The 22,984-nt window shown below is 39.0% G+C and overlaps 2 protein-coding genes across 4 annotated transcripts in view; both read left to right on the top strand.

Annotated features, from left to right (window-relative positions):
- The window catches only part of LOC129756308 (V-type proton ATPase subunit e 2-like), a 404,689-nt gene that overhangs the window by 278,161 nt on the left and 103,544 nt on the right, over positions 1-22,984 (top strand). Inside the window, exon 1 of one of the 3 annotated variants that reach the window (XM_055753154.1) lies at positions 8,496-8,499. The exons of the other annotated variants lie outside the window; for them this stretch is intronic. The gene's annotated coding sequence lies outside the window, so the exon portion shown is untranslated. Of the gene's footprint in view, positions 1-8,495; positions 8,500-22,984 lie in introns of those variants that run through there. 3 annotated transcript variants of the gene reach the window in all.
- The window catches only part of LOC129756300 (uncharacterized), a 47,120-nt gene continuing 37,076 nt past the window's right edge, over positions 12,941-22,984 (top strand). The window contains exon 1 of the mRNA XM_055753141.1: positions 12,941-14,098. The gene's annotated coding sequence lies outside the window, so the exon portion shown is untranslated. The remainder of the gene's footprint in view (positions 14,099-22,984) is intronic.

The raw sequence follows: 22,984 nt of genomic DNA, 5'->3' as shown, positions 1-22,984 counted from the left end.
TTGTATTTTTATGTCATATTTGCCGTTTTTGTCATTCTCCATCACTTTTTATTTATTTTTTGTCATTTTTAATATTTTATTTGAAATTATTTATTATGCCAAGAAAGAATATTGCCAAAAACAAACAGGATCTGTACTTGAAGTGTTGTTTTATTTTGAAGAATGTTCACTTGTTTTCTATTTTCATAATATTTGAGATGCGTATTAAAATGCAGAGGCATTTTTATTCAGTTACCACTAAATTACCCTCGAATTTCAATAGTTAAATTCCTTTAAGTTCAAAAATGAAATAAAAAGCATTGAAGACGAAGATCAATAGTTTTAGGAAAGGTAGGTTCGCTTGGCCCGAAGGGAGTTAAAAAGACTAAATATCAAAAACTTGCAGAAGTTTTATTTTGTACTCATTTCCTGTTCTGTGAAATATTAAATGAAATATTGAAAAGAAAGCTTTAAAGGGTGATTCGGTCAAAATTTGGTCAATATCAACTTGACATATTTCTTTCAATTTTGCATTTAAAAAACCTGAACACCCCTCATTTTGAAGGTGTGTGTGTGTAGAATGTTGCTCCTATTTTGATTATGGAATTCACTCTTCAGTTGTCAAAATACCGTCCAAGGAAGAAGAGCAGCGTATCAAAATTTTGCTCGCGCATCGCGAAAATCCGAGCTACTCGCACGCAAAGCTGGCAAAATCGCTAAAAATTGCCAAATCAACCGTTACAAATGTAATTAAAGTGTTTGGGGAACGTTTGTTGACAGCCAAGAAGTCTGGATCTGGGGGAAATCGAAAACCGGAAGCAGCTGAGACGACAAAAAGAGTTACCGGTAGTTTCAAGCGAAACCCTAACCTCTCTCTCCGAGATGCCGCAAATAAGCTGGGTGTATCGTCTACAACCGTGCATCGAGCCAAAAAACCAGCCGGACTATCGATTTACAAGAAGGTAGTGACTCCAAATCGCGATGATAAACAAAATACGATGGCCAAAGCGCGATCCCGGAGGCTGTACACGACGATGCTGACGAAGTTTAACTGCATGCTAATGGACGACGAAACCTGCGTCAAAGCCGACTACAAGCAGCTTCCGGGACAGGAGTTTTATACGGCAAAAGGAAGGGGAAAGGTAGCAGATATTTTCAAGCACATGAAACTGTCAAAGTTCGCGAAGAAATATCTGGTTTGGCAAGCCATCTGTACCTGTGGCTTGAAAAGCAGCATTTTCATAGCTTCCGGGACTGTCAACCAAGAAATTTACGTGAAAGAGTGTTTGAATAAACGTCTGCTGCCTTTCCTGAAGAAACACGGTTGTTCCGTACTGTTTTGACCGGATTTGGCATCTCGCCATTACGGTTAAAAGGCCATGAAGTGGTACGCCGCCAACAACGTGCAGGTGGTTCCCAAGGACAAGAATCCTCCCAACACGCCAGAGATCCGCCCAATTGAAAAAAATACTGGGCTATCGCAAGCGGAACCTAAAGAAGACCAAAAAACTGCTAAGCACGAGCAGTAGTTCAAGACAAACTGGCTTTCTGCAGCGAAGAAGGTGGACAAGGTGGCTGTACAAAATCTGATGGCAGGGGTTAAGCGTAAGGCCCGGCAATTCGGATTTGGAAAAGCCTAACTGAATATTTTTCCTTAATTATATACTAATTAAACTTGAAAAAGAAGTTTAATTTGATTTTTTAAATAAACGATTTCACCGATTTACACGCGTTTTTCCTTGACCAAATTTTGACCGTATCACCCTTTAGCCAAAAATTGAAAGCCAGTACCCAGGCAGTGAAGTCTGTGGCGCCTGCCTCAATCATTCGGAACATATGTTTTAGTTTAATTTTAATATCACTCATTTTTGCAATACAGCATGTAAACCAAAATCGCTCGTACGACGGAATAGAGTAATATTCCCTATGAATTACTTTAACCCGTCTGCCCATCTCTATCAGAAAATCCCACTAATCCTAGGTCGGCAAATAGCACGTGGTTGACTCATGCCTCGAGCACGGAGGTATATGATCTTTAAAAAAGCCACCCAGCTTCTTCGAAAAACTGCTGCTGCTGACAGCAGTCTTGCCTGAAATAATCTGCAAAAAAGAAGCATCCGAGAGGCGGGTGGATTTTAATTGCCCCAAAAGGTATTATCAGATTTAGCTTATTATAAACAAATAATCAAAATATGAACATCAACCATATTTATTAAAACACCAACCAACCATAATCAGCGAATCACATTCACCAGGATCATTCGCTCGATGGATGATCCAGTATGTGGATGAGGTTTATTTTTTTGCACTTCTACTAGTGAATAGAGGGAGTGGCGTAATCTCCTCTTTCCTCTTCATAGGTATACCAGTCTCAGGAGGGTTGATTGGAATCCTTATCACCATGTAGAAGCAACTGGCGACAGTCGCGGTGCGCTTGGTTAAATTTCCTATTTCAAGCATCGTCCGCAACTAGACAGGGGAAAATAATTTCAGAAGAAAAACCTTGCGATAGTTTCATCATTATATTCATAATCAACGGGATTCGAGGAGCTCCGATTTTTGTGATGTAAGATGATTTCGGATTGCATTTGCGCAATTAAAACGGGAACTATGTACAATGGAATTCATTGAACTAAATTTTGACATTCATCTTGTCAAAGTTTTGAAAAACAATTGTGTAAATCGAATTTAATTGGACGTTCAAACAATATTGTCATTGATTGAGACATGATCGGGTTTAAAAAATTGATATTCAATCTTTTCCGAATAAAGATCCCTAAGTTATCTATAAAGGTTGTTTGAAGATGACTCATCGTACATCTTCAAGATCGCCATTGACTTTAGAAAAATGATCTCCGAAATAATTTTCAATACAATTGATTACATTATGATCGAATACCTACGTAAAAGTAGCTCTGCACTTTGATATGTGTTTGTCAACATCGTCCGTCGATTCAATTGTTACATCACATTTTGCAGATAGGTGCAGTTTATTATATTGAAGAAATAAACATTTTAAAGTCGCTTGCACATGGCAGGACATGTGCTGGCTGGTTCGACTCGAGCGAGAATATTTTATAATCAGGAGTTTTCTCTCGGTCCAAAGATAGGGGATGTATTATCGATTTTCTAGTACCTCTTTTCAAAAACTTTCAATTTTTAAATACATAAAGGACCACGTTGCCTGGGATCGATTGCATACCTGCTGAAAGGCTGAAAGCGGTCTCTGCCTTGTCAGCACAAATGTTGCACTGTCTTTTCGCTGACATCTGGGATAGTGCAACATTCCCAGCCGACTAGAGTGCGGTAACTGGCGAGGCATAAAGTTGATCTGTACAACTCTAAAGTACTCTGCAAAGCTATCCTGAAACGGATCAACGGAGATTCCGATCCGGACGATCATGTGTGGACCACATCACACACAACGCTACGAATCATACTGGAACAAATCAACGAATTCCAGGACTCTCTTCTGCTGGTGTTCATTGATTTTGAAAAATCATTCAACCTACTGAACCACGAAAACATCTGGGCTGCTCTTAGACGACGAGGACTCCCAGAGAAACTAGTTCGTTTCATCGAAGGCATTTTCGTGCAAGGTCCTGCACGACGGTATCTTGTCTGATCCAATCTCGGTAACTGCTGGAGTGAGACAAGGATTTATCTAATCACCGCTACTCTTTTTCAGCGTAGTAGATGAGATCTTGACTGGATCGATTGACTGTAGACCAAACCGAGGTTTGCCGTGGAATCCTTCGACAATGGAGCAACAGAACGATCTTGACCTGGCTGACGATACTGTTTTGCTCGCTCAAACACAACAAGCCATGCAGAGCAAACTCGACGACCTCACCGAAAGCTCCAAGGCAGCAGGTCTCAAAGTCAATGTCGGAAAGACCAAGCGACGCTAAACTGGATTCCAGATGGGCATCGAAGAAGAAGCAGGCCAAGAAGCTCGTGGCGGCGTAGTCTTTTATATTGAAGCAAGTGATGCCGTTGTACCAATAGACGTATATCATCCTCTGCTTGAGTTCATCATTTCATTCCCGAATCCGGTCGCTTTTGTAGAGGCTTTCGACCCATCTGCACGTGACTTCCGTAGGGCTGATTTTGACCTGATGAACCTAGTTCTATCTGAAGTAGACTGGACAAATCTTCAAAGATGTACTAGTGTGGATGTAGCCGTGAATTCATTCTGCGCAATTATGGACGATGTGTTCGACAAATCTGTACCCATGGCTCGCCCTCCACTCAGACCTCCTTGGACAAATTCTCGTTTAAAACGATTGAAACAGCTGCGCTCGAAATTTCTACGAACATTTAGTAATTCTAGATGCCCATTCATTAAAATGAAACTTAACGATGCTACCAGACAATATCGAATCTACAACCGATTATGCTATCGCCGTTATGTAAATCGTACTCAAAGTGAGCTTCGTCGGAACCCGAAAAAGTTTTGGAATTTCGTGAATAACAAACGGAAGGAATCCGGTCTTTCTGCGGAGGTACGTTTAGATGACAGAATTGCTATATTTCCTGCTGACAAATGTAAAGCATTTCTCCATTGTATTTTCAATTCAATCGTCAACTGCAAATTAGCTAAGCTGTCACACGATTGCCCACCGATGTTTTAAATCTCGACGTTTTTGTTGTAACCGAGGAAATGGTTTTCGAGGCTATAAAAAATTTGAAGTACTCTACCTCAGCTGGACAGGATGGAATTCCTGCGTGTGTGTTAAAAAAGTGTTGCACTTTACTTGTAAAGCTTGTATTTTCAATAAGTCCTTACAACAACATCAGTTTCCTGCCTTCTGGAAAAGATCCTTCTTGAGCCCAATCTTTAAAAAAGGTGATAAGCAAGAAGTCCGTAATTATCGAGGTGTCACATCGTTAGCTGCCTGCTCGAAGGTCTTAGAGAGAATTGTTAACGATGTTATGTTTTTAGCCTGCCGAAATTGGATTTCGGACAATCAACACGGTTTTTTTCCCGAAACGCTCGGTTACGTCAAACCTAGCTGTGTTTACATCATTCTGCATATCCGGTATGGGTTGTGGCGAACAAGTCGACGCTATTTACACGGACATCACTGCGGCATTTGACTCAGTGAATCTTAATTTTACTTTTGAAGTTAAAACGCCTGGTATTATCTGAGAGATTATGCGCCTGGATAAGAAGCTACTTAACTTATCGTCGTCTTGTTGTAAAAATTGGATCTTCTGAATCTCCAGATTTCATTCCGAATTCAGGGGTACCACAAGGAAGTAATTTGGGTCCTCTATTGTTCACCCTGTTCTGTAATGATATTAACATGCTGCTTGTTGGATGCGGAGTACTCATGTATGCGGACGATTTGAAATTTTTTTGGTCGTTAACAGCTTGGCAGATTGTCAGATATTACAGCGATTCCTCGATACGGTTGTAAATTGGTGTGCTGTTAACCTACTGGCCTTAAGCGTCTCTAAGTGCTGTATCATAACATTTGGACGCAAGAAACTTCCATTTTTATACGACTACAATATTCAGGGCGAATTTCTACATCGTGTTGATCAAATGAAGGACCTTGGCGTTGTTTTGGATAGTCATATGACATTTAAGTGTCACTACTGTGCTACACTTGAAAAGGCTAAGGCGGCATCCATAAATTACGTAACGCAAAATATGCACTTTTTTGACCCCCTCCTCCCCGTATGTCACAAATCGTAACGATTCGACGTACCCCCTATGAAAATTACAAGGGGCTGAAAGAGATAGAAATTTCCGAATTGACATTTCAGTACCGCACTGACGTTTTGGTACCAAAATGCCATTGAAATCAAAGGGGAACTGACGTTCTGGTTCCAAAAAGTCGGTACGGTCTGTTTATATGTGATTTGACAGTTGCTTCAGTCCTTTGGAAAATTACGAAACGCTGATAATTATCCCCCCCCCCCCTATCTTCTCAGGTTTTTGAATACTGATTTTCAAATATCAAAAAGAGATTTTAAAACAAAAAATTTAAACACTTTTCAAAACGGAATTATTATTTATCCACATCGCTTCTTAGTACCTACTTAATGATGCCTTTCTGATCTGATAAAATAATTTGATTGTCACGAGTTGCTCTGTGCTTGTTCACTGCAATATAACTTGTTATGCAAAATATACTCCATTTAGTAATTTTCGTCGGAATAATCAAAATTGCATTTTTTAAATCAATTGAGAAAAAATAGTAAAATTTCCGGTTAATTCAGTTCTTGGGGGTAAATGTTCCTAATATTTGGTTTTCCAACGGTTATTTCACGGATATTTATTACACATTTAAAGGAGTCTATCTCAGAAGAGGAAAACTTACAAACCAGTTCCAGTCATGTTGAAGCCTACAAATTTTAAGCTGAGTTTGTTTTGTTTATCATTCTGCAAAAAATGCATGACATCAAAATCGCTGCTATTACACTAACTTAAATTTTTAAGGAAAAAAATCGTTACGTAACGATAAGCATACCTCCCCCCCCCCTCCCCTATGTCACAATTCGTAACGCTCGAGCTTACTCCGCACCCTAGGAGCGTTACGTAATTTATGGATGTCCCCTAACCGAATGCTGGGATTTGTCATACGTCTGAGTAAAGAATTTACAGATCCTGTTTGCCTACGAGCTCTGTATTGCTGTCTGGTCCGTTCAATACTAGAATCTACAAATCTTGTGTGGTGGCCATTTGAAGCTACATGGGTAGCGCGTTTTGAAGCGGTTCAACGGAAATTCGTTTGTTATGCTCTGCGTGATCTACCGTGGGATAATCCTCGAAACCTGCCATCTTATGCACAACGTTGCGCTCTACTTGGCCTTCACACGCTGTCGGATCGCCATTCCATCGGTCAATCACTATTTGTGGCAAAAATTCTCAGAAACGAAATCGACTGTTCTTGGATACTCTCCCGCTGTAATATTTATGCCCCAGAAAGAGCTCTACGAAACCGTGACTGGCTTTCACTGGAATCGAGAAATACACGCTATGGAAGCAACAACCCTTTACGTTCCGCAAAAATTAGCTTCTTACGCAATTATGCTCTCTTTGACTTCAATGTCTCAACTGCAACATTTAAACGCTTGATCGAATCTAACATAAGTGACCAGTTAAGAAACAGCTAATTGGAAAACTCATAATGTAAGTTTAGAAAGACTTAGATTTAAGTAAACCATTAAGACACTTACGTCAGATGGTCTTTTTTTATAAACAATAAACAACAATTAGTTGACACCCAGGTGATAAATCCTTTTTACGGATTACATCCCAAGGCACGGCGAGCCACCGCGTCCCCCCAGTTTGCTACTCTGGGTTCATGGGTGCAATTGATGACTCATGATACTATGTACCCCTACACCATAAAGTCCACCTAGGGCCTCTGGCCATAATTCCCATCCGGACCTGCAACGAAGGATGTACCCGTGATTGGTCGCCCCTCATATCAGGGTCGCAACTACCCGATACGCGTAACGATCCCTCCCTCTTGCGACTGAGCACTGGTACCAGGTACCCAGTTGCACTATGTTTGTGCCACACTCGGCACGCAGTTCGTCGGCAGGCTGGCTGCACCAAGTGTGACGTGTAGTTCTCTTGGCCGTACGCCCACAGGTGACGAGTTTGTAGACACGTTTCGACTCTGCACCACGGGGAGTTGGAACTACTTCGCAGAGCGTAGTCTAGCCTCTGAAATCCGCACAGTTGACGAAAACCTTGGCTGGCAGCAAGTGAAGACATCCGGATCGCCAGCAGTGGAGGTCAGCACTATGCGTTGGTCAATCGGCGCCGGACCCTTAGGTATGTGCTTTCCAATGAACGGTTCTTAAACCTTCATGTTCCATACGTATACGACACCAAATTAGAACTTCTATGCACCTGGTGATGCTGGGCTGGTAGTTCCACCTCCTCTTGGTCCAGGGCGTAAACGTTTCTGCAAGTCTCGGCGATTGCAGATGTACGGCTAAGAGAACTATCACTAAACCCACTAGAGGCCGTCGACTGATCTGCCAAATCTGCGCGGAAGAAGTGGTGCCCCCGGGTATTCAGTTCCCAGTACTCGGGTGTGAGGGTGAAGGTCCAACACGCGTTCGGGGGTCCTGTCCCTGAACTACGGATGCGACCGGAGGGAGAGCGATCGCCAACTCGTTTTGCGTTTCGGTGGGTCGAAAAATGAGTAAATGCGCAAAGTGGTGGCTTTGGTGGGTCAATCACTTGGAGACGTGTCAAACACGTCAGTGTCAGTGAGGCACAGTATTATGCCGGAAGTGTCAGGGTTCGACACGCGTTTCGGGAATTGATGCGCGAGTGCGACCTGATGAGCGCGGTCTACAGCTCGATTTGCGCCTCGGGGAGTGAGACATCCGACTTGCAAATTGGATAGTTGCACTGAGTGGTGACTTAAGTCAACACTAGAGGGTTCGGAGGAGTTCTTACACGTGGCTTAGGGGGTCTTGCCTCCTGACCCGCGTGTACTACTAGAGAAAGTGTCGTCGACAACTCGCTTTGTCTTTCTGGATTTCCTGGACTAGATTCGCAAAGTTAGTAGCTGCGCTAAATGAGGACCTTTTTTAATACGTTGAGATGTCGGATCCTAACTCGTTAGGGTTGTGCATCGAGTCGTGTTGGAATGAGGTATTTGCTGATTGTGGTTTCGGAAACGAGTATTGCCTCGGAGCGCTTTAGCGCGAATCGACCTCCTACTATTGAAGTATAGTGTGTTAAACAGTTAGAGGTGAGAAATAAGATCAGTGACCCCAGATGAACTTTATGGCGTAGGGGGTACAGTGTTCCTTAGCATTGTATCATGAGGCGTCCAATTGCACCCATGGACCCAGAGTAGCAAACTGGGGGGACGCGGTGGCTCGCCGTGCCTTGGAACCCAGGGGGATTTAACACCTGGGCGATCAACTAATAAAAAAAAAAGATGCTGCTTTTGTGTTTCGACTCCCCTACTATTTTACGAACTTAGTGGTACCGTGTCAGACTCGCAATTCGAAGGGCTCTGGTTCAAATCTTCAAGTAGATCGAAGTAAGTAAAGAATAATTTTAATTTATTATGAACCTGCTCCATACTGTCAAGAAATAATACAATATAGAAATGAGCATTCAACAAAGTAAGTGAAAGTTAAATTTCTTGAGAATTGGTTTTTTTTCTCATGAGTCTCACTGTAAGATTGATTAGCTTTCTTTTCAGCTTGATTATGAGACGTGAATGTATCGAAAGAAACAGAAATTTTCAGCTAAATCCCTTATCGAAAAGGCTGAATAAGCTTAAGATGTCCGGGAATTCTCACTAAATTTTTGGTGAACTAACGAATAAACAAACTCCGCCAAGTGCAATTAATTAATCAAGAGTGCCTATACCTATATGATTTTTCCTACCAGATAGTGGAGAGTCCGTTAGTTTAGTTAGTGAGAAAAGAAATTGGTAAGCGGACTAATTAGCGATTAGCGTTTCAATGCTAAAAACTGATAATTCAAGTTGTAGATGTCAAGTATTCCTTATCTTTTGTTTGATTCATTCTCAATAAGCTATTTGCTGTTAACCGATTTGTTTAGATAGATAAGTAAAATTTACTATCATTAAGTAATTAACTTTATATCAACAAGGGTAAAAGACAAAATGGGTCAACTTTCCTCACATTTTCAAAAATGATAACCTACTAATTTAAACCGTAGTGAATTTTTATTCTCATGTATCAGGTACGGCGAATTCCTAGAATTACAGCTAATTATTTTCCACCCACAGGCAAGGTCACACTTTGATCAAGATGAAATTTCTTTAAAAATGTGTTATATTCTACTTCAGGAGGTGAAACGTGCCAGCTGGATTCGTGTCTGGTACAGCGTCCAAGCCCACGCGAGTGATGTCCTCTACTGCGAGTCTTTCTGTCAAGCTGCGATTTAGAGGATCCGGTTCTATCACTACCATCACCACCGGCGTTTTGAAATCTTTCGTTTGGGCATCGATGGCAGAAAGGATGCACTGGCGCTGGCACTGATTACCTGATTGATAAGAATTGTTTGTTATTTTTTCTCACCCTCTCATTCTCTCTCTCTCTTTCTGTTATTACCTTTTGCTTTGTACACATACGTTCTTTCTTATTTTTATTTTGATACTTCTGCAGAGCTAAGAGGAACAAGTGATAACGTTCGAATGAGTGGAAGAGTGAGAGAGAACAGTTGATAAGTTCGACATCTCTCCCGTCTTTATTTGGAAGAATTATTCGCTTTAGCAGCACTGAAATTGAAAAATAAAAAAAACATAAAATCATTATTCGTGTCTACATTTTTCGCATAAATTTTGATGTTATTGCTTTACCTCAGCACAACTGATCAGGAAAGTTTCTTAAAAGAGGTGTCTGTAATAAAGGGTGATACGGTCAAAATTTGGTCAAGGGAAAACGCGTGTAAATCGATGAAATCGTTGGTTTAAAAAATCAATTTAAATTTTTTTTTCAAGTTTAATTAATATAAAATTCAAGAAAAATATTCAGTTAGGCTTCCGCTTTTCCAAACTTGTCCTTAAGAACCACCTGCACGTTGTTGGCGGCGTACCACTCCATGGCCTTTTTACCGTAATGGCAAGATGCCAAATCCGGCCAAAACATTACGAAACAACCGTGTTTCTTCAGGAAAGGCAGAAAACGTTTATTCAAACACTCTTTCACGTAAATTTCTTGGCTGACAGTCCCGGAAGCTATGAAAATGCTGCTTTTCATGCCACAGGTACAGATGGCTTGCCAAACCAGATATTTCTTCGCGAACTTTGACAGTTTCATGTGCTTAAAAATATCTGCTAGCTTTCCCCTTCCTTTTGCCGTATGAAACTCCTGTCTCGGAAGCTGCTTGTAGTCGGCTTTGACGTAGGTTTCGTCGTCCATTCATTACCACGCAGTCAAACTTCGTCAGCATCGTCGTATACAGCCTCCGGGATCGCGCTTTGGCCATCGTATTTTGTTTATCATCGCAATTTGGAGACACTACCTTCTTGTAAGTCGATAGTCCGGCTCGTTTTTTGGCTTGATGCACGGTTGTAGACGATACACCCAGCTTATTAGCTGCATCTCGGAGAGAGAGGTTAGGGTTTCACTTGAAACTACCGGTAACTCTCTTTGTCGTCTCAGCTGCTTCCGGTTTTCCAATTCCCCCCAGATCTAGACTTGCTGGCTGTCGATAAACGTTCCCCAAACACTTTAAATACATTTGTAACGGTTGATTTGGCAACTTTTAGCGATTTTGCCAGCTTTGCGTGCGAGTAGCTCGGATTTTCGCGATGCGCGAGCAAAATTTTGATGCGCTGCTCTTCTTTCTTGGACGGCATTTTGACAACTGAAGAGTGAATTCCAAAATCAAAATAGGAGCAACATTCTACACACACACACACCTTCAAAATGAGGGGCATTCATGTTTTTTAAATGCAAAATTGAAAGAAATACGTCAAGTTGATATTGACCAAATTTTGACCGTATCACCCTTTAGTGGCCCGATTTCGTGACAAGACAGAATTATTATAGGTTATTTTTACACATTTTTTGTGCTAATTGTGAAAAACCTTAACCAAAACTTATGACATTGAACATGAGAACTTGCGCCTTAGATCTGACCCCTGAAATTTAAGAACTGAGACAGGAAACCTAAAAACCTGGGATATGAGAACTTACTGAGGCTTAAGTTAGGATATTAAACACGAGACAAAAGACATGAGGTGTAAGACGTGAAACCAGAGAAGTGAAAAGTGTGACATGAGAAATCGTTCGTGAGATGTATGTGAGACGTAAAAAGTTAGATGTGAGAAGTGAGACGTAGCTGGTCAGAAGTGAGACTTGGAAGACGTGAGGAGTGAGAAATAAGACATGAAATGAGAAGAGTGAGTCACGAGAAAGAAAATTGCGAAATGAGACGTGGGAAGTCTTACTTCTCACGTCTCACTGTTTTTTTTTATCACGACTCATTTTTCACTTCCCACTTCTCATGTTTCATTTCTCATTTCCCACGTCTTACTGCTCACGATTAACCTCTATTGTCTCATGTCTCACTTCTCAATTACTACGTCTCACGTTGCGCTTCTCACGTCTCACTCCATGTCACTCTTGTCTCAGGTTTCCGGTCTCAGCTTTCAAGATTAGGAGCTGAGATTCACCCAACTTCCAGCGTTCTCCATAGAAATGGAATATTTTCGCTTAGGTAACTTATTAATTGCAAAAAAAACTGTATAAAAAGCTTGGTGTGTAACAAAAAACATAAAGTGAGATAGATGGAATCAATCACAGCCAACGATTCTCAGGAACTTTTCTGGTTGTGGAGCCCCGACCGTTTGACTTCTTTACCCTTTTTTCAGTAAAATAATTTTTGACGATCGCCATGAAAGGAAAAAATGACTTTGGCACACTTTATCTCATATAGATTTAAGTTATTTTCATCTAACCTAGAAATTTGTCATTTTTAATAAAGAACTTCAATATAAAAGGAAAAGAAAGAGTTTAGATACTCCGAAAAATAATGAACGACTGTCCCAGATGAAATATACACACATAAACAGCAGGGATTTTTTTTTTAAATTTATTTTTTTTAACTTTTAGCAACGTCCAAGCCCTACAAAAATTTTCGTAAATTATTCCCGGTTGATAAAAAATTACTATCAATAAAGAATTGTTAAAAATTATTACTTAATGTTCATTACGTTCGAAATGATTCGACATTATTTTCGAAACAACTATAACTCTTGTTTTTTTTTCTTTTATCCACTCTTAGCACAAACATTTCTAGGTGGCAGCAGTTTCGCCCTTCCACAGCCAGGCGATAAGGATTTTGAGAACGCTTATACGCAACGAGAGAGGTACGTATGCGCCTCTGCCTGCATCAATCGTTTTACTTTCGACTGGGCTGACCGGCCGCTCTGGCAGCGTTAGCTAGCGTACTGTGAAGGAGAGACTTTCAATTTATTACCAGATCTCAGCCAACGACTCGAGCTCAGTCTTCGATAAACGATCGAAGCGTATGGACGTAAGCTTTCTTCCTTCCTGCTAGACTGCAATTTTTAATCCAAGCGAATTTGCAACAAAATAATCAAAAATTCAATTGTGCGCACCGAGTATTTTTTTTTCAATCATCAAGACCAAATACCACAGAAGAGTCAAAAAAAATTAGGTCATTTCAGCATCCGACGACTACGACGAGAAGAGAGTTCATCGTAGCATCCAAATAAGAAGAAAGAAACCTGTGAACTACATCTCTTATCGCTTATCGTTGTAATTGGTTTTTTACCAAGTATCATTGGATGCAAAGAAAAATAGCCCACGGGTCAGGATAATAGCAATCATCACCTGATCCACCAGCGGACAGTCAAGTACGGGATTTGAAGTGAAGAAAATACCTACGTCCATATTGTGTGTAAATGTTTTATAATCTTCTGAAGTGTTACAAGTACGAGTGAAAGAGGTTTAGCCAATCGCAAAGACACTTGATTCTACTAAAGAGTCTCCAGTGCCTCGTAAAAATACCCTGAATACTATGCGACAAAGGATATTCTTACTACACTAACGATTCAGTTTCAAGGGTTGAAAATCTAGACCAAGCAAAAGGACCCGGAGGCGCCAAAGGACGAAACGGACGGACCCTGCGACAACACGAGTGTGTAGAACGCGGGTAGAAGCAACACCAAACGAGCTAGTACAAATTCTTTGTGCGAATGTGAACAAGAAAACGAATACGTATCGGTAATTAACGTGAAAATCAACAAAAAAAAAAGGTTAAGCCGGCTTGTTTGGACAGTCTCCTATAAATACGCTAGATATTCATAGGACAACTTTTTTTCTCCCATTCGTGTGTTCTGTACCCGTCGAAGAAAGTTGGCGTCGTTGCCGGAGAGTAAATCCGATCCGAGTCTTGTTGTTGCGGTTCAACCCCAAGCCCAACCCAACTCAACCCCGTCGTTGGACTGTAAAAATCGTGTCGTGAAAAAATCGAGCAAGTGTTTTTTTTTCTGTCGCGAGTGTGAGAAGAAAAATTGATTCTGAACTGTCTGTCTTTGGATATTTGCAAACGAACCCAGGGGTAAACTTTCGCCTGCAAATTCTATCATCACATCGGACCAACGTACCTTTCGAGTTTATTGAGGTAAGTGAAAATTATGATTTATTTTTTACTGCAGTCAGAACGAAATTACCACAAAACTGCACTGTCATAACGGCACAGTCGAAATGTTCCAACAACCCTTTAACCTGTCATATGTTATTTGAAGTTTGTTTGGAAAGAAATCAAAATCCGATTTTTTCCAAGTAAAATTTTCAGTTAAAGAAATGAATCTACCGTAGGACTGGGAATTCATTATATTATTACAACTAGTTTATCAAATACTCTTTAACTTTTACAAAGTTTCAATGTGCCGAGTGTATTCGTTTCACTAGGTTAGGAAGAACTGAGAATTTACTTGATCCCAAAAGTAATTTAAAAATAAGTTTCAACAAATATGTCATAAAACAGGCTCGCCTCCGGCGGAATTTAGTCTTAAATCTCTTTAAGCCGAATACATTTCATTTTACGACACCTTTTTGAAACTATGATTACAAGTTTTGACTTGCAATTCCACCAAACTGTTGTTTTGAAATTCAAATTTTGACACTCAAAAACCCTTTCACATCTTTTCAATGGGTTTTCTTCAAGAAGTGTAACTAAGTGAATAAGTTTAGAATTTTAAACCAACCATTAAAACTTAAAAAATCATTCATCAAAACACTTGTTTAACACATCAACAAGCTGGGAGCCATGTGCCAGGCTTTTGCCAGGGTTTTAATAAATTATACAAGGCAAAACGTTCAAATTTTTTGCGAGGAGCATAAAATGTATTAGCTTATTTGGATTAATTTGGGTGCCCTGAATCCAAATACTTAATTCGTTTTTTTTTTTCAATTAGGTTTCGTTTTTTGAAATTACTTTTTAACATCGGCAAAAATCATTCAGGAAATTTCAGCACTTTTTCGACTAAACTGTGAAACATTACAAAAATTTTGAAAAAAAGGTCGATTGATTGTTTGTTCGATTAGAGAGACTTTAAACTTAAAAGGAAAAAAAGGTTAATTTATTTGAAAATAATCAAATTCCCCGAAGACCGCAAGTAATTTTGACTCATTCTGTAAAATACGAATTTTGACAACTCTTATACGTGTTGTGAGCCTACTAGGTTGAATAATTCTACTGAATCAAAGCATTCCCTTTAATTCAACAACGGTAAAAGAAAGGTTCAGATACCGGTATTTCGGTAGCAACTTACTACCCAAGTAAGCGTAAGCACTAAAGCTTTGCATTTTTGTAGCTTTATACCAGCATTCAAGTGCTAAATTTCACTATATCAACAAATCAAGTACAATTTTTCATTATAACAGCATTTTCGAGTGCTATGCTGCATCATATAAGAATTACCTATACCCCTCTTTTAAAATGCAACTATCATTTTATCAGCTTTGCACAAAGCTTTTGAAATGCAACATAGCTCTAAATAAGAATGACAAATGCTTATTTTCTAAGCATTAAATTGGCATCACTTAAGCTAGCTTTAATGCTTTTTAGCACTATGTGAGCACATCCTCAAACAACAAGTTTTTGCTCGTAAGCTGAATTCCAGAGCTCGTAAGCTGAATAAACGGAAACGAAACTATGAGACAGATGATTTCAGATGGACGACAAAACTTATGAAAAACCCTATTTCAAACAAATTCCTGTGTTTGAATCCTATAACATGTCTGCTCGTGGTAAGGTCCTTAGCAGGTTAAAGTTTGTATTTGCTGGTTGTTTTGTATAAAATATAATGATTTGCCAAAATTCTGCTCCTGTGGAAAAGTACAACAATTTTTAAAACGAAAGCTTTAGTTTTCGCTGTTTTTAAAAGTCGAATAAGAGTATTCTTGTATATACGCTTCGCAACTTATGATCTTTACTAGCCGATTATTATTTAAGTTCAATCTCATGATGGTTTTACCACAGAGAACAGACATACAAGCTAGCCCATGAAACTTGTGTAAAATTTCAAACGATCGTTTTGAACCAATTTTTGTTTTTTGACTGGGCCACCAGATGTCTCTAAACACACCAAAAAGAACTGTCAAAACCAAACTGAGAAAAAAACAAAATTTTGGTCAGTTTTGGATGGCTGTTAATGTTTCGTAACACCGGTTGCATAATGGAAAAATATCTTAAAAGTTAATCGACCGCTACTTCCTTCAAGCTAGAAGCGCTCAATTTAGGACAATGGCATGCAAAAGTGATACTTGTAAGTAACCCACTTTGAGATGTCTAGAATCAGTTCTGATGGTTAAGACTGGTCGTTAAGAATGTTCCTAATCGACTGGATATAGCCGATTCGTCCTCCGACGAACGAAGTGCAAAAGTTTATTGTTAAACTTATATTTATTTCAACTGTTTCAATAGTGCAAAAATAAAGGAATGAATAAAAGTTAATTACCGATACTTTTTATAAGGTTTTCACTTTTTGCATTTTTTCTGTCAGTGAAAAAACTTTTTTTGTTTTAAATTTACGTCACGCTTTGGGTTACTCTGGGGGACATCTTATAATGGCTAAAAAAAAGTAACTCGAAACATTACATAAATTAAAAAAAAAGTTGTTCCTAAAATTCTGTCCAGTCATAAGTAACTCTTATTGCATTTTCTAGCAATAAATCGATCCTGTCTAGTTTTGAGCGGCATTAGTTTAATTATTAATGAATTTATATATGATTACGTCTTTTCGAAAATGGGCACTTGAAAATTTGATTTATAACTTTTGAACGGCGCACTAGATGGCACTGATTCAAGTCGATTTCCAACGTATTTTTTGGATGCCAACATTTGAAATTATACACACTTTTTTGAAGATTTTTTGTTCGAGCTGGTACGTCTGTTCTCTGTGGTTTTACTTCGTAATTGACAGATTTTTCCAGCGGAAATTCAATTTAAAACGCTTTTAAATGGCTCAAAAATAATCGAGTTTTGTTAATTTTGAAACAGTTGTACCCACTAAATTGCCCTTAGTTTCTTCAGAAAGAGAAGTATTGGACCAAAAACTAGCAGAAATCAAAGAAGGAGAATGCAGCCACCTAAAAAACATATTAGACCAAGTCTAAGTTGAAAAAACTGATCAATATCATGACTGAAAAAAGTGTGCGCCGGCCGATGGGAGATACTATGAATAAAGTAGACATGTTGCACACAAAAACTGATAAATATTTTTTTTGAATTTTTTTCTTGAATTATCATAACTCATAACATTAGCTTTATTTCCTTCATAGAAAGTATTTCGTTCAAACGAATAGTTTTTGAGATACATGCATTTGTAACTGTCCCATTTCTAAATGCACTAAGCTTTACAGTGGCATTAGGCCAAAGCACATGAGCATTGATTGATGCTGAATTAATGCAAATGATAGGTTCACAAGCAGAGTTACTGAAAAATGTCGAATCTATGGATGTCATGATGAGTTCGATTCCAGGTAGTTTTCACCTGAAAAATAAAAGAAAATAATGTAGAAAATTCAACCCGCGAGATCCCCTTAATATTCATAGGCGAATATCAACAAAAGCCAAATTCAGCATCATGGCAGAAAAATGGAGCTAAACAAAAATCGAAAATATTTTTTTTTCGGCAACTTAGCATAGCACAGTGCTCATATGGGGTTATACCAGTTTCTGCACTAAAGCAGCAGTTAATGGTATGTGTTTTGAATAAATTCTCTCAAATTATAAATGGATTTTTTTCCTAATCAAGAATTCACATTTTAATTCGATACCGATCGGTCCAAATTATATCGTTAATAAAAGTCATAAATGACAAAAAAAAATGTTAAAACGACTATAATGAATAAAAAAAAACAAAATAAGACTTTTTAAGTAAACACATTTTTCTTTAATATGCCAATCAAGCTTAGCTAAACATATTTTAGTTTTATCAGCAGGTTCTCAATTGTTTTCTAGGCTTCACAGCTACATTTACAGGGCTTTTTTCAATTCAATAACATCAAATCTTCGACAGAACACAAAAAGGTGGTACATTCAGAAGAAAAAGTTGACCTCCAACTGAGCTCAATAGCCGTGCAATCTACTTCGTTAGTTATGCTCCACAAGAACCGAAGAAAAAAATAAGCCTATTAGCAGGGATGGTTCACCGAAAACGGCCTCGTTCCAGATTTTTCCATTATAGCATTCTAGGTAACATTATAATTGAACGGTTACTTTCACCAGTTTTAAGTGTGACTAGTCTTGCGGTTTCAAACCATTCAGTTCTTCGGTCGGATCATAAAAAATAATCCAAACTGTATTAAAGATCATTAAAATGGGGTTCAGAATAATCCAAAAACCGATTTTTTTTTAAATATATATTTTTTTCCTCGAACCAATAACATTTTGATAACCTTGGCTTGGCTTGGGGGTTGTCTGTCGCCGGCAAGCGAAATTCGGGGCCCAGACCGGTTGATTTGTAAATGAGTCGGTCCGAAAATTAAAAGTAAGCTAAAAAAAACCTATCGGCAGACACCGAGATTGTCTCGAGCTGCATGCAGTCAGGCATAATTTGGAATAACGCAAACGAAAGCAAACAACAAACGAAGTTGTAATGCCGGGGTTAATTAATCAATAAACGTAGATTTAACTGTCGTTTGATTGAGAAAATTGTACTTGCAAAAAAATAGAGATACTTTTCGTTCTGTGTTTATGCCATTCTGAAGTATAATTTGAGCGAGGTAGCTCACCGGTGGCCCAACGACCAATCCAGCAGTAAGAAGTCGCTGGAATTATCGTTGAAGCCGAATTGCCGAAAGCCAATTTGGGACTATTTTTAGCGTACTAATGAGTAATAACGCGTGAACAGTTCAGGTGAGACGTATCGAAACAATACTGACTTATCTGGAGAAACAAAATAAAAGAGCATACGGCAGACTATACAATATTTTTATCTATCCAAAGGTGTTTCATAAATATTTCAATATCACGTGATGTCCTTTCCGTGAGAAACAACTACTGATCTGGAAGTCTATTACAATACAGCAGTAGTTTAATAAAATATTCGGTATTAGAAAAAGGTAGATGTGCCGGCTTCTGGCGATTTTCGTTTGTTTTCGTCACGAGTTCTTTCTCATAACTTCGTTAAACGATGATTTTCGACGTTCTACCTTAAAATGACCAACGCCATGCCAATAAACCGACTCGGCTCAAAACCGGGGGACATTTTATGTATTCCACAAATGTACCTTTGTGCCGACTGGTTTGGCGAAATTTTGGCACCATGCGCGTGTTTTAAATTAAACCCTGTATCGATGCACACACAAGTCATTTGAACTTGAACTTGAAAATGCGCACATTTGGTGAAGACCGGCGGATGGTTCCGATTTGTTTGTTTGGATTCCCGGTTCCGTGGATATGTTGTGCATGGGTGGGCGCAAGTTCCGCGGAAGCAGACAAATTTTGGTTATTTTTGGAACAGTGAAAAATTTCTGCAGTATTTGGGCATCTGTTTTGGCCTGTTTGGAAATACGTCGTTCGTCCTCCGTTTTGATTCCATTTAATCGGAAACATTCGAATATTAAAAGATACATGGAAAAAGCAGATAAATTTGTGAAAATCTAACCTGTGATTAAAGGTGATAGTCATCATCGCAAATCCCACTATGCATCATCATTCGATGGCGGAAAAAAACTTTAATTCCTGCTTCCAAAAGTAATCTTGACCTTTACAACCTTTCACACTCGTGTGTACAATCGAGTGATTAATTCTGATTTGTTGCATTTCACACCAATAAAGCCAAGAAGGCAGACATATTTTGATAGAATACCTACTGCGATACGAAAAAAAACCGAAACAAATAAAAGTTCATCAACCCTTAAATTACCGGCAACGGCTACTTGGTTTTCAAAGTAAATAAAAAAAGAGGAACCCCGAAGTGTCTACTGGTTTCAAAGGTGTTTGATAATGCCTAGTTGACTTTAAAATGCCCTTTTCAAGCATGGATTGATTGGATGTCGGAATTTAACATCCCACCACAATCAATTTATTCGGCAAACGTTAGACAACATTTTCCGTCTGGAGGATGTTCGGAGCAAAACAAACTACGGCTTGATAAGTAGAACTACCGTTTGAACGTATGAAAGCTCTCGAACGGTCTTATCGACGTTTGTTTTTCGGTAATTTATTTGCCGTTACTATTGGCAATAGCCATAGCAGGCTTCATAGCCAAGTAGTAGAAGAAAATCGGTATTTTATTATCTCCCACACGGCTCATCGTGTAGGTATAGGAAAGTAGGCTTGCGGCACCAAAGTGTCCGATTGTAAAATTATCGCTTTCGGGATACGCCAATCGGACCCGCAATTTTACCAGAGTGGGTAGGTAGGTACTAATCAATATTTCTGGATTGGAAACGCCTTTCCGGTTTGAAATTTATGACTCCATTGCAGCCGGCACAACATCCTTCTGGCTAGATTGGCAACATTGTAACGAACGAATGCCGCGCAACCATCCCCATTTCTCCATTCTTTAATCAACCGAAGGAGGTACATATCATGCGATTATGATCCCATAACTTTTTCAGTGGTTCCCAGGTTTAGACAGCGCGGAACTCTTTCCTGTTACCGAAAACATTCGGCTTGAGAACTACTAATGGGGCCCTCCTACTCACAAGCAGCTTAATCGAAGGTGTGTCTGTAGGGGGGAGTGAGAATTATGATCACTTACTTCGAGGAGCCAGCCACCCTTTTATCGGGCCAATTGGAAATAGTTTCATGGCATGGATCGATTTAAGTTAATCCCTCCCTGTAGGCAAATGCCACCCACATATAATGTACCTACATTTTCTGCTGTACCCAGACAAGAGAGAATCATATTTCAATTCACACGCAATCTTTTTTTAAGTTTAATGCTGTAATACAGAGCCGTTTATAAAAATAAAAAATACACTAAATTTTAATCTTCCTTCTAAGCCAACTGGTGTGTTTGCAACAAGGTTACGTTGGAAATATTTTCATTTATTACATCTGTCTAACAGAGTCTTGCCATTTTTTAAGTCTTACCCAAAACAAAAAGAAAAATACCGTTCTCTGTAAACTTATGCGTTCGGAAGGCCAAAGTCCTTGTGTACCACCTGGACGTTGTTCACAGCCAACAGGTTCACGGTTTTCCGCATTGGCAGATTTCAATTCAATTAAACAAAATGTAGCAGTTGTGTAAGCTAAGCTAAATCACGTCTTTAGAATCATTCGAAGGAATTCTTAATAGAAGGAGCTTGAAATTTGTAGTTGAATAAGAAATTTTCGATCCTTGTTTGATTCATTTACTATATTATCTAAACATTATTCTTGGTAATGCAGAAATTTCTTCAAAAAGAGGTGTTTTCGTTGTTCTATATTTTTTGTTTGAAAAAAATTTTGTACTCCAAGTTTTTGAAGACAAGAATACTTCATAGGTATAACAAAACACTAATAAACCCCTCCGGCCTAAGATTAAAGGGGCTCCCATAAAGTATAATACGTCTCTAAAAATGCTCTATTGAATTGAAGTTTGACGTTTTGTTGGTATTTTGAGAACTTTAGGAATGTTCAACAAATAGTTGATCTTGTAAAAAATGAGCTATTTTTTCGTTTTTTCTAGCGCATTGAAAGCTGTTCTCACGTTGCTGACCCGAGGCGGTACGGGAAGTCTCGATCGCATTTTCAAATATTGTTCATGCTTAACTCATCAATTGCAGCACAACCAAGGGGTCCGTTACCACTGGCTTGGGACAGGTTAGAATCATCTCGCTCCCTTCAAACTGTTCGAAACAAATAAAGAATCCTGGAACGGTACCTTAGTACCCTACACATGATTCTAAATTTGCCGAGATACTCCGGCTAGCTTGAACCCACAATCCATTGTATATCAGTTTTCCGCTCATTTGATGCCCTGTCCTACCCCCCATACCTCCGCTATTTCGGCGAAACTTGTGAGATCTATCAGTGAAAGTCCTTCGTAAACTTAGAGTTACACTAATTCAAACGAACTGGAGTCACAAACTTCACTTCAATTGTCCAAACTTTTACCTTTTGCTCGATCCAAATTTTATGAAATGTGCATAGCTATCATCCCACAAGCCCATTTGAAACATTTCCGGCGATCAGAGATTCAGTAGACTTCCAGCTATTTCTTTTACCCATCTTCTAACAATTTATGAAAATTATTCAAATTAATTTACTCATCTTCTAACAATTTATGAAAATTATTCAAATTAAAACAATCAATTTAATTAAAACTTTCTCGGAACCGAAAAAAACACGTGCGCTGCCATCAGGACAACGCCTACTACCAGCTCAAAATTATTTTTCACATTTTCATGAGGAATCGAGGGAATCGTAATAGTACATGAGTCCTGTAGGTCCTAAATCATGGTGTTTTTTAGCTCAACAACGATGTTTCAAATGGATTGTTTGACCATCCCTTAACATACCCTACAACCTTTCGCAAAGAAATGTGGTCGGTCATGTGATAACAACTTTCTATACGCTATTGAAAAAGAGAAAATAGCTCCTTATGTACGAGAGTAACTACCGAAAAATGTGCTTGAACGCCCTCAATGTCTCCTAATTTTCAAATTTCAACTCCATGAAAGTTTTGTTTTTTGACGGTTGATAAGTCTTCCAAAAAACAAAAGAAGTTGAACAACAGGGAAGTTCTGGAAAAAGCAGGTCAGAAGACCTGAGAGTTCGTGTCGCTAACATGGAGATAATCGAGAATGCCAAAGGGGGTCATAATCGATGCAAGCAGATTTTTACAGAACGAAATAGGTTTAGTAGTAAGATTGGCCCCAAATAATGACCTGTGCAAAATTTTACCTTCATCTCACTTGATCTACGAATGCCTCAAAGCGCTCAAAGCTTAGATTTTCAGGGTCGTTGCCAAGTATAAGTTTTGACCTGGGATTTGCCCGAAGTCAGCCTTGACATAGCTTTTATCGTCCATCAGAAGACACCCGTCGAACTTGGTCAGCACCTGGT

Source organism: Uranotaenia lowii, chromosome 3, assembly GCF_029784155.1.
Source record: "Uranotaenia lowii strain MFRU-FL chromosome 3, ASM2978415v1, whole genome shotgun sequence".
Lineage (NCBI taxonomy): Eukaryota > Metazoa > Arthropoda > Insecta > Diptera > Culicidae > Uranotaenia > Uranotaenia lowii.
This window is presented reverse-complemented; position numbering and strand designations above follow the sequence as displayed.